The sequence below is a fragment of the Benincasa hispida genome, chromosome 2 (genome assembly GCF_009727055.1).
Source record: "Benincasa hispida cultivar B227 chromosome 2, ASM972705v1, whole genome shotgun sequence".
In the NCBI taxonomy this organism is placed as follows: domain Eukaryota; kingdom Viridiplantae; phylum Streptophyta; class Magnoliopsida; order Cucurbitales; family Cucurbitaceae; genus Benincasa; species Benincasa hispida.
The window spans coordinates 27565439-27578385 of record NC_052350.1 but is presented as its reverse complement, the minus strand read 5'-3'; positions in this window follow the sequence as shown (position 1 = coordinate 27578385).

The following is a 12947-nucleotide window of genomic DNA, read 5'->3' as shown; positions in this document are numbered from 1 at the left end:
ATTGATTCCCATAGATGTGTGCCCCTCTTATATGCAAAATTATTTATCCTTTTAGGGGGAGTAATTGTCGTTGGAATAAAAAATTTATTTGAAATTTTGTTTGATATATCTACCATCAAGTTAAATATATATTGATTGTTTTTTTTGCCCTTATTAAGGGGGAGTGCTCAATTGATTTTAGAAGGGGAAAAAATGTTGTGATCCTAAATATAATTATCTTGAGTCTGGTTGTTTATTTGAGATGTCTCGTGAATTTACAATGTTGTTGCTTACTTTTAGAAGGCAACTTGATAGGAGAAGAAATACTAAGCATGTGTTCATGATTTTAGGAGAAGCTTTCATGTCTTTTTGTTGCTTTTCTTAATTGTCTTTTTTTATTGATTAAAAAATGGAGAGAGGTAATAAGAAAATGAAAGCAAGTTGATATTGAATATCTTTGTTGCTTTTGAATTGAGAATTGTTGTTACTGAAATATTCACTATATATGTGTTGATTGTGATTAAAGTTTCTATTTTACATCATACAACATTTTGGATTTCATTTTTCTTGATTAGTTTGTCATCATTAAAAAGGAAAGATTCTTGGTTTTTTTATCCTTAATCTCAAATTAATTAATTTTAATTAATTAATATATTATGATAACAAACCTTCTTTTATTTACTAACAATTTTAGTGTTTTAAAGTATCCAATGCATAGCGCTCGGAATAAAGATTCCAACATTTTTTAAATCACTTAAATTGGAGCTCAAATGAAAAAAAATATAGCCAAAACAAGATTAATCGAAAAATTACACTTGCCCGATGTGGCAAAAGTAGAACATCTATGCAATGATCCATGGCAGTATTGAGGATGATCACCAAATAAAAATCTGGCGACTAAAATTATGACAAGTGTCCCTAGTTAAAAAAAAAAGTCATAAAGCATTTAATACTTTATGACCGTTGGGGAGTTTTAATATATATATTTGTTTCTTTATTGTATTAGCAGGACGACATGTGATGTACTTATTTTGTGTGTGTGTGTGTGTGAGTATTTGGGTATCACTTTGTAATTTTTGGGCTTCAAATTTTGTATTTTTCATAGCCATTTTGAGGACTTTAATTTGTATGGATTGTGCTTACAAAGAATGTGAGCTAGATTTGTGAATCCACTCTTGAAGAGAGTATTTTCCATCTTGTTCTTCATTTTTAAACTTTTATAAAAGGTTATTCTTGATCCCGAAAAAAAAAATGGTTGTAACGGTTTGATCGTTATCCGTGGAAATGATTGAGTTTTGTCTTGAACTTGCAAAAAGAGTGGTGTAACGGTTTGACACTATTCCGTGGGAAGAGTCATGAGATCCTTATTCAAAATCTCAAGAGGCGCTTGAAAAAGTAGATATAGGTGAGTTTGACCGAACCACTATGAAAATCTCCGGTATTAATTTCCTTTATTCCCTATACTAATTGTTTTGCATTATTGTGTTTTATAGTTTATTACATGAAATTAATTGCAAATATTGTTCTATTGTTATATTTTGTTTACTTTGATTGATATTCTTAAATTTCTACGTGCATTAACAATCTTTTACTAAAATTAAATAGGGGCTTAAAAGTGTGAGTTTCAATTTTTCTTGCTTATTTTGGATTAGATTGATTTTTTTGCATATAATTCTTGTTTAAATTACTTATTAAATAATTATTTGATTTTTTTAATTGGACCCACATTAAGCAAAATTTCTAATTAGATTGATTAACACTATTCACCCCTTATAAGGTTGCATACTAATCCTACAGTAACCATGGCCTCCAAATAGTCACATCTCATTGCAATAATGCATCAATTAGTGCTCATCAAACATACACTTGAAAAGGTCATTCCAATAGACAAAAGGAGGACATGATTTACTAAAATATAAGGGCAAAACAGATATATAAAATCATCCCCTTGATAGCCCATTTTTTTAGCTTTTTGCTGTGAGAATGCTAGAAAATCCTATATAACCATATTTATTTCTTCGCTTTCTACAAAAATTCTATAAACTAAATAAAAATTGTTAAACTAAAAGAAAATGTGTATCTTTGAAAACAAACGAAAACACAACAATTCCTTACTCCAATAACTTTTAAAAACATTAACAATTCGTAGATCTGTCGCCTCTCAACACCTGCAAAACATAAGTCATAAAATCCGACCATCAATCAACGTAAAAATTCCACAATCATGAAACATTTTAATACAAATGTAACGACCGGATCCTTACACCTTATGAATTCGACGCTAGACATGCCATACTTAGACTTTTCTATCTATGAGATGAGTTTGGTGAAAATTTCAAAGAAATATTAAATTTTTAATTAGATAGAAAACTATTAAAAAAAGTTTATTTATCAAAACACCAGGATCATAAAATAGCGTGGTGGTACAAAATGCATATGCGCTATAATAGTGAGTTTGATGGTGTGGCCATTTGAGCGACGTCCAATTATGCAAACTACGCTGTGTCCTTACTACAAAGTCTGTAAAAATATAGGATGAGTATATAATATACCAGTAAGTAGTTCTCACGTAGGGTAGTGACCAAATGCTCAATCAAAGCAACATGTCATGAGAAACATATGGTTGGGACCGAAAATATATAATACATGTGGTGGTCGTTTATGCTTCCAACATAAATCTCTCCGCTGATGGAAGATGAGGACCTAAGCGAAAACTAACCCATCTGATGACTAGCAGGTATGTAATCAGTAGAGCCAGAGTCGCATCCAACATCAACCATTAGCATAAACGTAATATTGGACTAGAGGGGTGCAACCATACATACCTGCTAGTTAGCATAAACATAAGTAAGATTAGGCCTGGGGGGGCAATCATACATGCCTGTTAGCCTGAAGAATAAATTCTCCCCCTGATAAGAGATGAGACTTAAGCGGAAACTAACCCATCATGATGTTTAGCGGGTCATGCATCTGTAGAGCCAGAGTCGCATCAACATCAACCATTAGCATAAACGTAATTAGGACTAGAGTGGTGCAACAATACATACTGCTAGTCCTAGCATAAAATAACGAAGATTAGGCCTGGGGGGGTGCATATAAATGCCCTGTTAGCCTGGAAGAATAAATTTCTCGCCCTGATAAGAAGATGAGGACTTAAGCGGAAACTAACCCATCTGATGTTTAGCGGGTCATGCAGTCTGTACGCAGAGTCGCATCCAACATCAACCATTAGCATAAACGTAATATTGGACTAGAGGGGTACAACCATACATACCTGCTAGTCTCTACCATAAACATAACGTAAGATTAAGCCTTGAGTGGTGAACATACATACCTGCCAGCTCTGGAAGTATAAATTTCTCGCCCTGATAGAAGATGAGGACTTAAGCGAAAACTAACCCATCTGATGATTAGCGGGTCATGCAGTCAGTGGGCCAAATCACATCAAACATCAACCATTAACATAAACTTAAGATTAGATTGGAAGTATAACTTACACTAATTAAAACTTGATTTAACGTAATCGTGAAACATAAATGCATGGGGTCCTTGTAGAAAAACGTGTTTCTAAACATGTAATGCAATATAACATTAACATAACATGCAACATAATAAGGTAACTACCATAGAAACATTAAAGAGAGGGTGAGATAACTACTTCAGTGATCTAGTTATTCCTTATTTTTTTCTTTATGATTTGATCAGTGAGCTTTCCTTTTTTAAACTAGAAGAAAATTTAGGAAGAAATTTAGCAGACTTACGAGCTTTTTAATCTCAAGAACTTTCCTACCTTCACACTAAATTCTTTCACACGATTCTTTGTAGTATACTAGAGATATTTGTCTTAGAGACATGAAGGTCTTAAATTTCTTCTAAACGATTTAAGGCTTTTATAGATAATTAGGAAGAAATCTTTTTCAGCCTATTATAGTACAGTTTACTAAACTCTCGTACACGGATTGTTTTGTTTTGTCATCAATGAGAATATAAGTATGCTCTGTGAATCAGTACTAGATATATATTAGGGTTAAGGCTCTATAAGACACCTAATCTTGGCTAACGTTGCCTTTAGTCATCATTACTTTGTTTGATATTCAATTTTAGGTTTTCTATGTATAATCATCTATATATCGTGGCCAAATTTCTAACACATATTCGCGCTTCTATCCAAATTCTCGCTTACTCTTTCTCAGAATCTGTTCTCTCCAGTTTTCTCGCTAGAAATTTGCTCTGTCCACTTTCGCTTTGTTAAATATCGCTCCGTCCAAATCTCGCTCTCCCTACTCTCAGAATTTCGCTCTCTCCAGCTTTTTCGCTAGGAATCTCGCTCTCTCAGCTTTCTCACTGGGAATCCCGCTCTCTCCAGCTTTCTCGCTAAATTTGTCTTCTCCGATTTTCCTTCATCTCGCTCTCTCCAGGGATCTCGCTCTCTCTACTCTCGCTAGCCTCAATTCTCGCTAGCCTCGCTCGCTGGGTTTTCTCGCTCTCTAATTCTCTCTTCGATCGTACACTCTCTTCTTAGTATCTCGCTCTCTCCAGTTTTCTCCGTGCAATTCTCGCTCTCCGCAATTTTCTTTTATTTACTTATTTATTTATTTATTTATCATTCAATTAGAGTCTCGCTCTCTCCACCTTCGTTCTTTCGAATTTTCTTTTATTTTTATTTTTGTTTATTTTTATTATTATTATTAATTTTTTAATTGTTTCTTTGCTTCCTAAATTAAGGTTAGGGTATTTATATTTATCATCCAATAAATTTCATAATTTAATTTCCTGTAGTGTATGCGTACAAATCTGGGTTGTTACAACAAAATAAAAGAGAGGGAAAAAAATCGGGAATTGTTATTTTTAATGGTGGCATAGATTTTATTGTGCAGTATGGATCGATTTTGATCTCTTATAGTTTAGAAAAGGTTACTTATGAAACTATGCCTGACAAAAAAAAATCTATAAAAAATTAATTTTTTTTTTAAAAAGGTACAAATAGGGTGGTTGTCAGATGGAAGTCTCGTTGCAGAAGGCTCTTTTGATGAAAGGTTTCAATTGATGATGAAAGGGTTGGTTGATGAGGTATCTATCAGGAAGATTTTTATCGAGAGATATAATAGGGATAAAATAGGAATTGTAAAAAATTGTAAGAACAAGAAGGAAAGAAAATATATATATATATATATATTATATATATATATATATACTCAAATAATGTGGAGATCGAAAGGTCTTTGATGTTCTATAACATATAGCATTAAGTTATATTGTTTATAAAATTATTGTCCTATTTTAATAAGGAATGAAAGTTAACACATAAACGACCATAAAAATTGTATGTGTGTGAATGAAAAATTACATCAAAGCAAAGACAAAGAAAAAAGTCATATTGAAGGGTAAAATTGGTCTAAAAAGATTTCTCCTTATAAATATTTTTATATATATTACAAATGTAGATAAGATTTGTTACAACATTTTTTTCTCCGTTGATGCAAAAAGATGTCGACAGATCTTAAGAAAAGTGTGGGCAAAGTCTTTGTCGACGTTTTTCTTCTTCTTGTTTTTTTTTTTTGTTTTTTTGCATGGGCAGATAGTGTGGGCAGAAGTCCGTTGGCATAGCTTCTGCCCTGCATTTTGACGTTGCATCGACATAAAGGCCCATACAAGTAAACACATGAGTAGAAAAGCCTTCTGCCCTTGTAACAACTTTTATGGGTAGAAATCACATTTTTGTCCACCCATTATGCATCGAAAAAAAACTATTTCTGCCAATGCAACAACTTGTTAACAAAATGAAATTTTTGTCCACACATGATTCATCGATAGAAATAAGGATTTACCCATGTAAAAGCCTTCATGGAAAAGGTCTTAAACATTGAGGCCTCACCCTTTCACTGGCCTGAGAGGGATTAATTTATAGTTGGACTATAAACTATTTGTTCATTAGAGAAATCAATGTACTTAAGGAGTTAGATGTAACTACATAAGTAAAATGGTAATTTGACCCAGTTGTAGTTACAAGCGATTTGTAAAGAGTCGATTTACTGTTGATTAGTTATATCCATGAACATAGAAATACATCTACAGTATGAAGAGTGCAGCTGTGGGTCTTTAGTAGAGTGACTTGCCATTAATGAATGTTGATTAATTTAATTAAAGAGTTTAATTAATTAATCTAGTGTCATTGGAGCTTCTAATCTATAGGTCCATAAAATCCCATTGTTATCTCACTAAGGGTAAAACAAGAACCAATTAGTTTTGGATTAATTTGAATCGTTCAAATTAAATAAGAAAATTAATTGTATAAGATACAATTAATATAATGTATATAGATACGTTATAAATAAAGTTAATTTTGAATAAGATTCAAAATTATACTTTATAATATGTGAGGAACTAGTATTTGAATAAGATTCAAATATTAATTATATGAATAAGATTCATATAATACTATAGCTTAAAGTTAATATGAATGAAATTAAATTAATGTGAATGAGATTCATATTAAAACTATAGTTTATAATTAATATGAATGAGATTAATTTTAAAACTATGGGTTATGTGAGAGGTTATTATTTGAATATGATTCAAACTAAATTACATATATGATAATTAATTGATTAAGTAATTAATATTTATTTAATTATATATTAATTTGATTCAACCAACTAACTCTCATGTCAAATGGGAGGGAGAAGATCCATTTTGTAGAAGCTTTAATCTAACGCATAGATCATTTAGAAGAGAAAAGTTTTCTCTACATTCTTCATCTTCTTCCTTAAGAAACCTCTCTCCCACAATCGTTTCTCCCTACCAGATTATAGAGTCCACACATTCTTGATTCTTTGTCCAAAGAATGCGAGGAAACCCAAATGGTGGTGTCTCCTATTTGTGACTTTTTCTTTCGTGAGAGGTATTTTGCCAATTCGAGGAAGATTTGCATTCATTCTGTGCAGTTTCAAGGAGGGGAATTACAAAAAGAAAATTATTCAAGGTTTAGATCTTCACATCCTTTTCTCCTTGGAAATGTAACATCCTGAATTCAAGGTAAATTTAAGTTAATTTTGACAAATTAGTGGATCTTAGTTCGACCCATTTAGTTTTTGGTATTTGGAATCAAATTGAGATAATTGACAAGTTTTATAGGTCAATTTGAATTTAATTGACTGAAGATTTGAATTAATTGTCTTAAAAATATTGGTTCTTATTTCCTTTCAACTTTGATGTTTGGAGCATAATTAGGACAATCGATAAGATGATTATTTGAATTAATTTGATATGTGATTTGATAATTGAGGATTTGGAGAATTTGGAAGATTTAGAATTTTAGATTTGAAAAGATTTGAAGTGGGAATTTAAAAAAGGAAAAGGAGTTAAGTTATGGATATATATAAAAAAAATATATAGGTGTGTTTGGAGGCCCAATATGAGTTTTAAACTTAGTGAGATCCTATATCATATCCATGTTTAGGGGCCCGTGTAAACCCCGAACTTGGGTTCCCTAGATAAGCATGTTTAGCCAAAGGAATGTTATATTACATATTTATTAAATAGAAGTTCATATTGTTTATAGGGATTATGAAGGAAGGGAAAGAAAATATATCAATGAAAAAACTCAATCATTAGTCTGGCTGGAGGCACTAAGTGTGGAATCACATGGCAATTTATTCTTTGAACTCAGGAAGCGACAGAAGGATTAAAAAGGGAAGTAAAACTTCAAACGCATGATTTTGGGAATTGACAAAAGCAAATTTAGCGAATTTAGTGCCATTTGAAATCTGGGAGAATCTAGTATTCAAGGTTGTCCTGTTAGAGAAAGATTGCAAGAGGAGAAGAACAAAAGTGGAGAAATTGCAGAAGAGGCAGAACCACGGATTAATCAGGGCCTGAGGTGAATTTTGGAAGTTCCAAGCCAAACTATAAGGAATTCTGGGCTGAAATTTTAAGGTGAGGAATTTAGCTCAAATCTAAACAAGTTTGTAGAAGGAAGTTTCTTGAAAAGAGCTCTGAATTTTGAGTTATGAAGTATTGAAGTTATAACAGGGAATTGTGCATAAGTAGACAACTGCTTGTGAGGAACAAACAAGCAGTTCATTGTGGAGAATTATAGCGAGATTTGCGCATAAGGATCTCGTTAGCATCGCTCTAAAGGATCTCGTTAGCATTGCTCAGAGGGATCTCGCTGACCTCGCTCAGGAGGATCTCGCTAGTAAAGTTGTCTATATTGATGGAAGTTCCTTTAATAAATGAATTATTTGAGATATTTTACTAGGAATTCTAAGTAGTTTAATCGGGAATTATATCTTTCCAGGCCAAAAGAGCTAAGGAAAACGTATAAACCAATAAGAGCCTGACGAATTGTGAGTGACTCAGTAAACTTAAGGTTTCTAATACTCATGCATATATGATCAAGTAAAGCACAGTGATATTAATGAAGTATTTATACTTCCTCAAGCAACAAATGGTTAGAGAATAACTTAATGCATGTTTCCCGGCTTGTATGTGTGTAACACAGGCCAAGGTATGTTGTGTAACCATTACAAAAGCTATGTTTCTGATTTTGATATATGCTTCCTAGAGGAAGACTATAAGGGAATGAGTTCTTGTGTAAGTGAGTGGCAATGGAACAACTCTTGTGTAAATACTAGGCAATGAAACTTAATTTGATGTTACAAAATACACATTTGATACCGAAGGACGTTGAGAAGGTATCTAACCAATTAGGTACCGAAGGACATTTGAGAAGGTACCTGGCCAATTTGATATCGAAGGACATTTGAGAAGGTATCTGGCCAATTTGATATCGAAGGACATAAGAGAAGGTATCATAGTAGTTTGATACTGAAGGACAAATTTGAGAAGGTATCTGAGCGGAAGTACCTAAAATATGATGGTACTTAGTGGCCACGTGCACGTAGGCAGTTATGAATGAGAGATTGAAGTATGGGTTTCTTGGTCGGTAATAAACGTTTGGGAGCTAGAGCGTTTACGCACGTTCTCAACTAGGGAATGATAATGTTTAATGATGTCTGAGAATGGTTTACAACTACATATAGAGACAATTGCTTGAGTTTACTCACTGGTATATTTACATGTTTATAGTGATGCTACACTTGTTGCTTTACGATTCTGTAGTCTCTCACTGAGCTTTTAGCTCACAAAATTTCTGTGTTTTCCCTTTTCAGGTAGCGGTCAGTTTCCTCAAGGGTGATCCTGCTGCTACTTGCCACCGAAAGACTTGGCTTATTAAAAGACTTAGGTATACAATCTGTTTATGTACACATGTTTTGTGAGGGACTAAGGTCTCTGTAGGAATGTTTGGGCCACCTGTGAATATTTTTCTATAAAAGTAATGTCTTGGCTATATGCTTGTAATTATGTAATCTTTATAAGAACGTAAGGGAGGTTAGCTGTTTGTGTATATTGCTAATAAGATGAATAGGTTGGTATGTAGATTAGAAGGCTTGGGTGGTGAGTTTTGGCAGTAGGGCTAGTAGCTACCACAGTCATATCCTCTTCCAGAATAAAAGGTTAATCTAAGAGGGGGTGTGATAAGTTGGTATCAGAGTATAAGGTTTTAGGAATGAGAGGGAAGTTTATGCATAAGTCTAAGTCTCTAAGTGTGAGTCCTAACATGTGTACATTGTATTAGGTAAAATGCCAAGGCAATGTAGCCGACCGAGTAAGCAGACAAGTGGCAGGAGTACTAACCCTACCAATAGGGGCCCAGAGGTTTAGGAGAACCCATCGGGTGGCAAAAAGAAGGTGAATGATCCAGTGGGTCAGGAGACGATGTCTGAGGGAGAGTCTAGTACTCCCCAAGCAAGGGCAGATTCACAGCTAGAAGTTGCAGTGTTTGACAGGATACTGCAGAGGTTAGCAGCTAGTGTTGGCTCTACACGAGCCAACCCATAAAAGAAATATGGTATTGAAAGGTTAAAGCCCTAGGGGCTGTGACATTTGAAGGTACAATAGATCCAGCTGAAGTTGAGTTGTGGCTGGATGTAGTTGAAAAATGTTTCATTGTTATGAGTTGTCCAGAGGACAAGAAAGTGGGATTAGCCATCTTTTTACTATAGAGAGGAGCAGAGAAATGGTGGAAAGTGATATCCGCCAGACGAGCCAGTACAGATGTGATGTTATGGCCTGAGTTCAGGAAGGCCTTTGAAGATAAGTATTACCTCAGCTCGTTTTGGGATGCAAAAAGGGATGAGTTCCTCAGATTAACACAGGGAACGATGTTGGTGGCAGAATATGAGCAGAAATTTACAGAGTTATCACAGTATTCCTTGCCGATTATTGCTGAGGAAAGAGATAGATGTAGGAAATTTGAGCAAGGTTTGAGGAAGGAAATCAGAACTCTGGTGACATCTACGGCTGATTGTCTAGATTTTAACCAGTTAGTAGAAATAGCAATACGAGTCGAATTGAGTTTGGCAGATGTTGAGCAGTTGCCAAGAGGCAGTGAGGCCGTAGTAGGGCCTAGAGACATGGGTTTCTAATCTTCAGTGGCAACCCAGACTAGTAGAAGCCATTTCAGGGGAACCAGTTGGCAAGGATCCAAGAAAAGGAAAACGAGACCCTCGACCGGTGCAGTTAGCCGATCAGAGATGCCACGAGCTGGTGAGTCGGTAGCCAACACAAACAAAAGTACGACATGCCCTAGTTGTGGCAAGAGGAATTTTGGGGCATGCTATATTGGCAAAGGTGCATGTTTCCAATGCGGACAAACAGGGCATTTCAAGAGGGACTGTCCCCAGATGAACAGGGATGTTCCAACAACACAACAGCCGACCTCCCAGACAGTTAACCAACTAAAGAGTGCCGAAATCGGGGCGAAGGGTCATGTGGTGCTAAGCAGAAGAATGTCGTAGGTCGACCCTAGTAGCAAAGGCGAGTGTATGTCATGACACACTAGGAGGTAGTGGAGTCTCCAGATGTTGTGACTGGTAATGTTATGGTATGTGGGCAGTCTGCTTATGTTTTATTTGATCCTGGTGCCACACATTCATTTATATCTAGCATGTATGCACTTAGTATAGATAGGTTGGTTAAACCTATGCCTGAAGAGTTATTTATCTCTACCCCATTGGGAGATGTGATAGTAATAGATAGATGCTATAATCATTGTGAGATACTAAATAATGGTTAAAACTTCTATGCTGATTGACTTCCTTTAGAACTGTTGGAGTTTGATGCTATCATGGGGATGGATTTTCTAAGTAAGTATCATGCTTCAGTAGACTGTTACAAGAAGGGGGTAGTGCTCGGAAAATCAAATGGCCAAGATGCAATGTTGATAGGAAGCAAACGATTGGTTGCGGGGAATTTGATATCGACAGTGAAAGCTCGGAAGCTATTGAGCAAGGGATGTAAAGCCTATCTAGCTCATATGATGGTTACTCAAGGGAAAGAGTTGAACCCAGAAGATGTCCCAATGGTAAATGAATTTCAGGATGTATTTCCTAAAGAACTATCGGGATTACCACCTGACAGGGAGATGGAGTTTACTATTGATTTAGTTCCAGGAACAACTCCCATATCGCAGGCACCATATAGAATGGTGCTGAGTAAGTTGAAAGAATTAAAGGTTCAGTTGCAAGAGTTAATTGACAAGGGATACATTCGACCTAGTGTATTGCCTTGGGGAGCTCTGGTATGGTTTGTGAGGAAGAAATACGGTACACTTAGATTGTGTATCGACTAAAGGCAGCTGAATAAGGTAATGATTAAGAATAAATATCTGTTACCATGCGTTGATGATTTGTTTGATCAGCTTAGAGGAGCCACGATATTTTCGAAGATAGACATGAGATCGGGTTATCATCAACTGAAAGTGAGAGAAGCCGATATCCCTAAAACCGCATTTAGAACGAGATATGGACATTATGAATTTTGGGTAATGCCTTTCGGTTGAAAGATGCCCTTGCGGTATTCATAGATCTCATGAACAGGATATTTCATCCCTACTTGGACCAGTTCGTGATAGTATTCATTGATGATATACTGGTGTATTCTGGTAGTAGGGAGGATCATATTACCCACCTGAGGATAGTATTGCAGACGTTGCAAGATAGGCAGTTGTATGCTAAATTCACTAAATGCGATTTTTGGTTAGATTGGGTAGTATTTCTTAGGCATGTTGTTTCAGTAGAGGGCATTAGTGTAGATACCCAGAAGACGAAAGCAATAGTTAATTGGGAACGACCCACAACCGTTTCAGAAGTATGCAGTTTCCTAGGGTTGGCAGGTTATTAATGAAAGTTTGTGGAGGGTTTCTCTTAGATAGCCCTTCCATTGACGAACCTGACCAAGAAAGGCATGAGATTTGAATGGTCATTGGAGTGTGAACATAGTTTCCAGGAGCTGATACAAAAACTAGTATCAGCACCAGTGTTTACCTTGCCTATTCTAGGTAAGGAACTTGAGATTTATTGCGATGCATCCCGACAAGGATTGGGATGTGTGTTGATGCAGGATGGGAAGGTGATTGCATATGCCTCTCGTCAACTTAAGAAACACGAGGCATTTATCCCACGCATGATCTGGAATTAGCAACAGTTGTTTTAGCTCTGAAGTTGTGGAGACATTACTTATTTGGAGAGCGCTGCAAGATATTTACAAATCACAAAAGCTTAAAATATATCTTTGATCAAAAGGAGTTGAATCTAAGACAATGAAGATGGATTGAATTGATTAAAGATTACGACTGTTCCATCGAATACCACCCCAGTAAGGCTAATGTTGTGGCAGATGCATTGAGTAAGAAATCCTCGAGACCCAAGGCCATTATTGGTTCAATAAGAGGAATTCTATTGCAGGAGTTCAGGAATTCCAGAACCACCTTATCAGTGGAACCATCAGAAGGAATGATACCTACTTTTCAGATAAGGCCGACCTTAGCAGAAAACCTTAAACGGGATCAGTTGGAAGACCCTGATTTGCAGAAGATTGCTGATGATGTGAGTAAGGGCATCAGT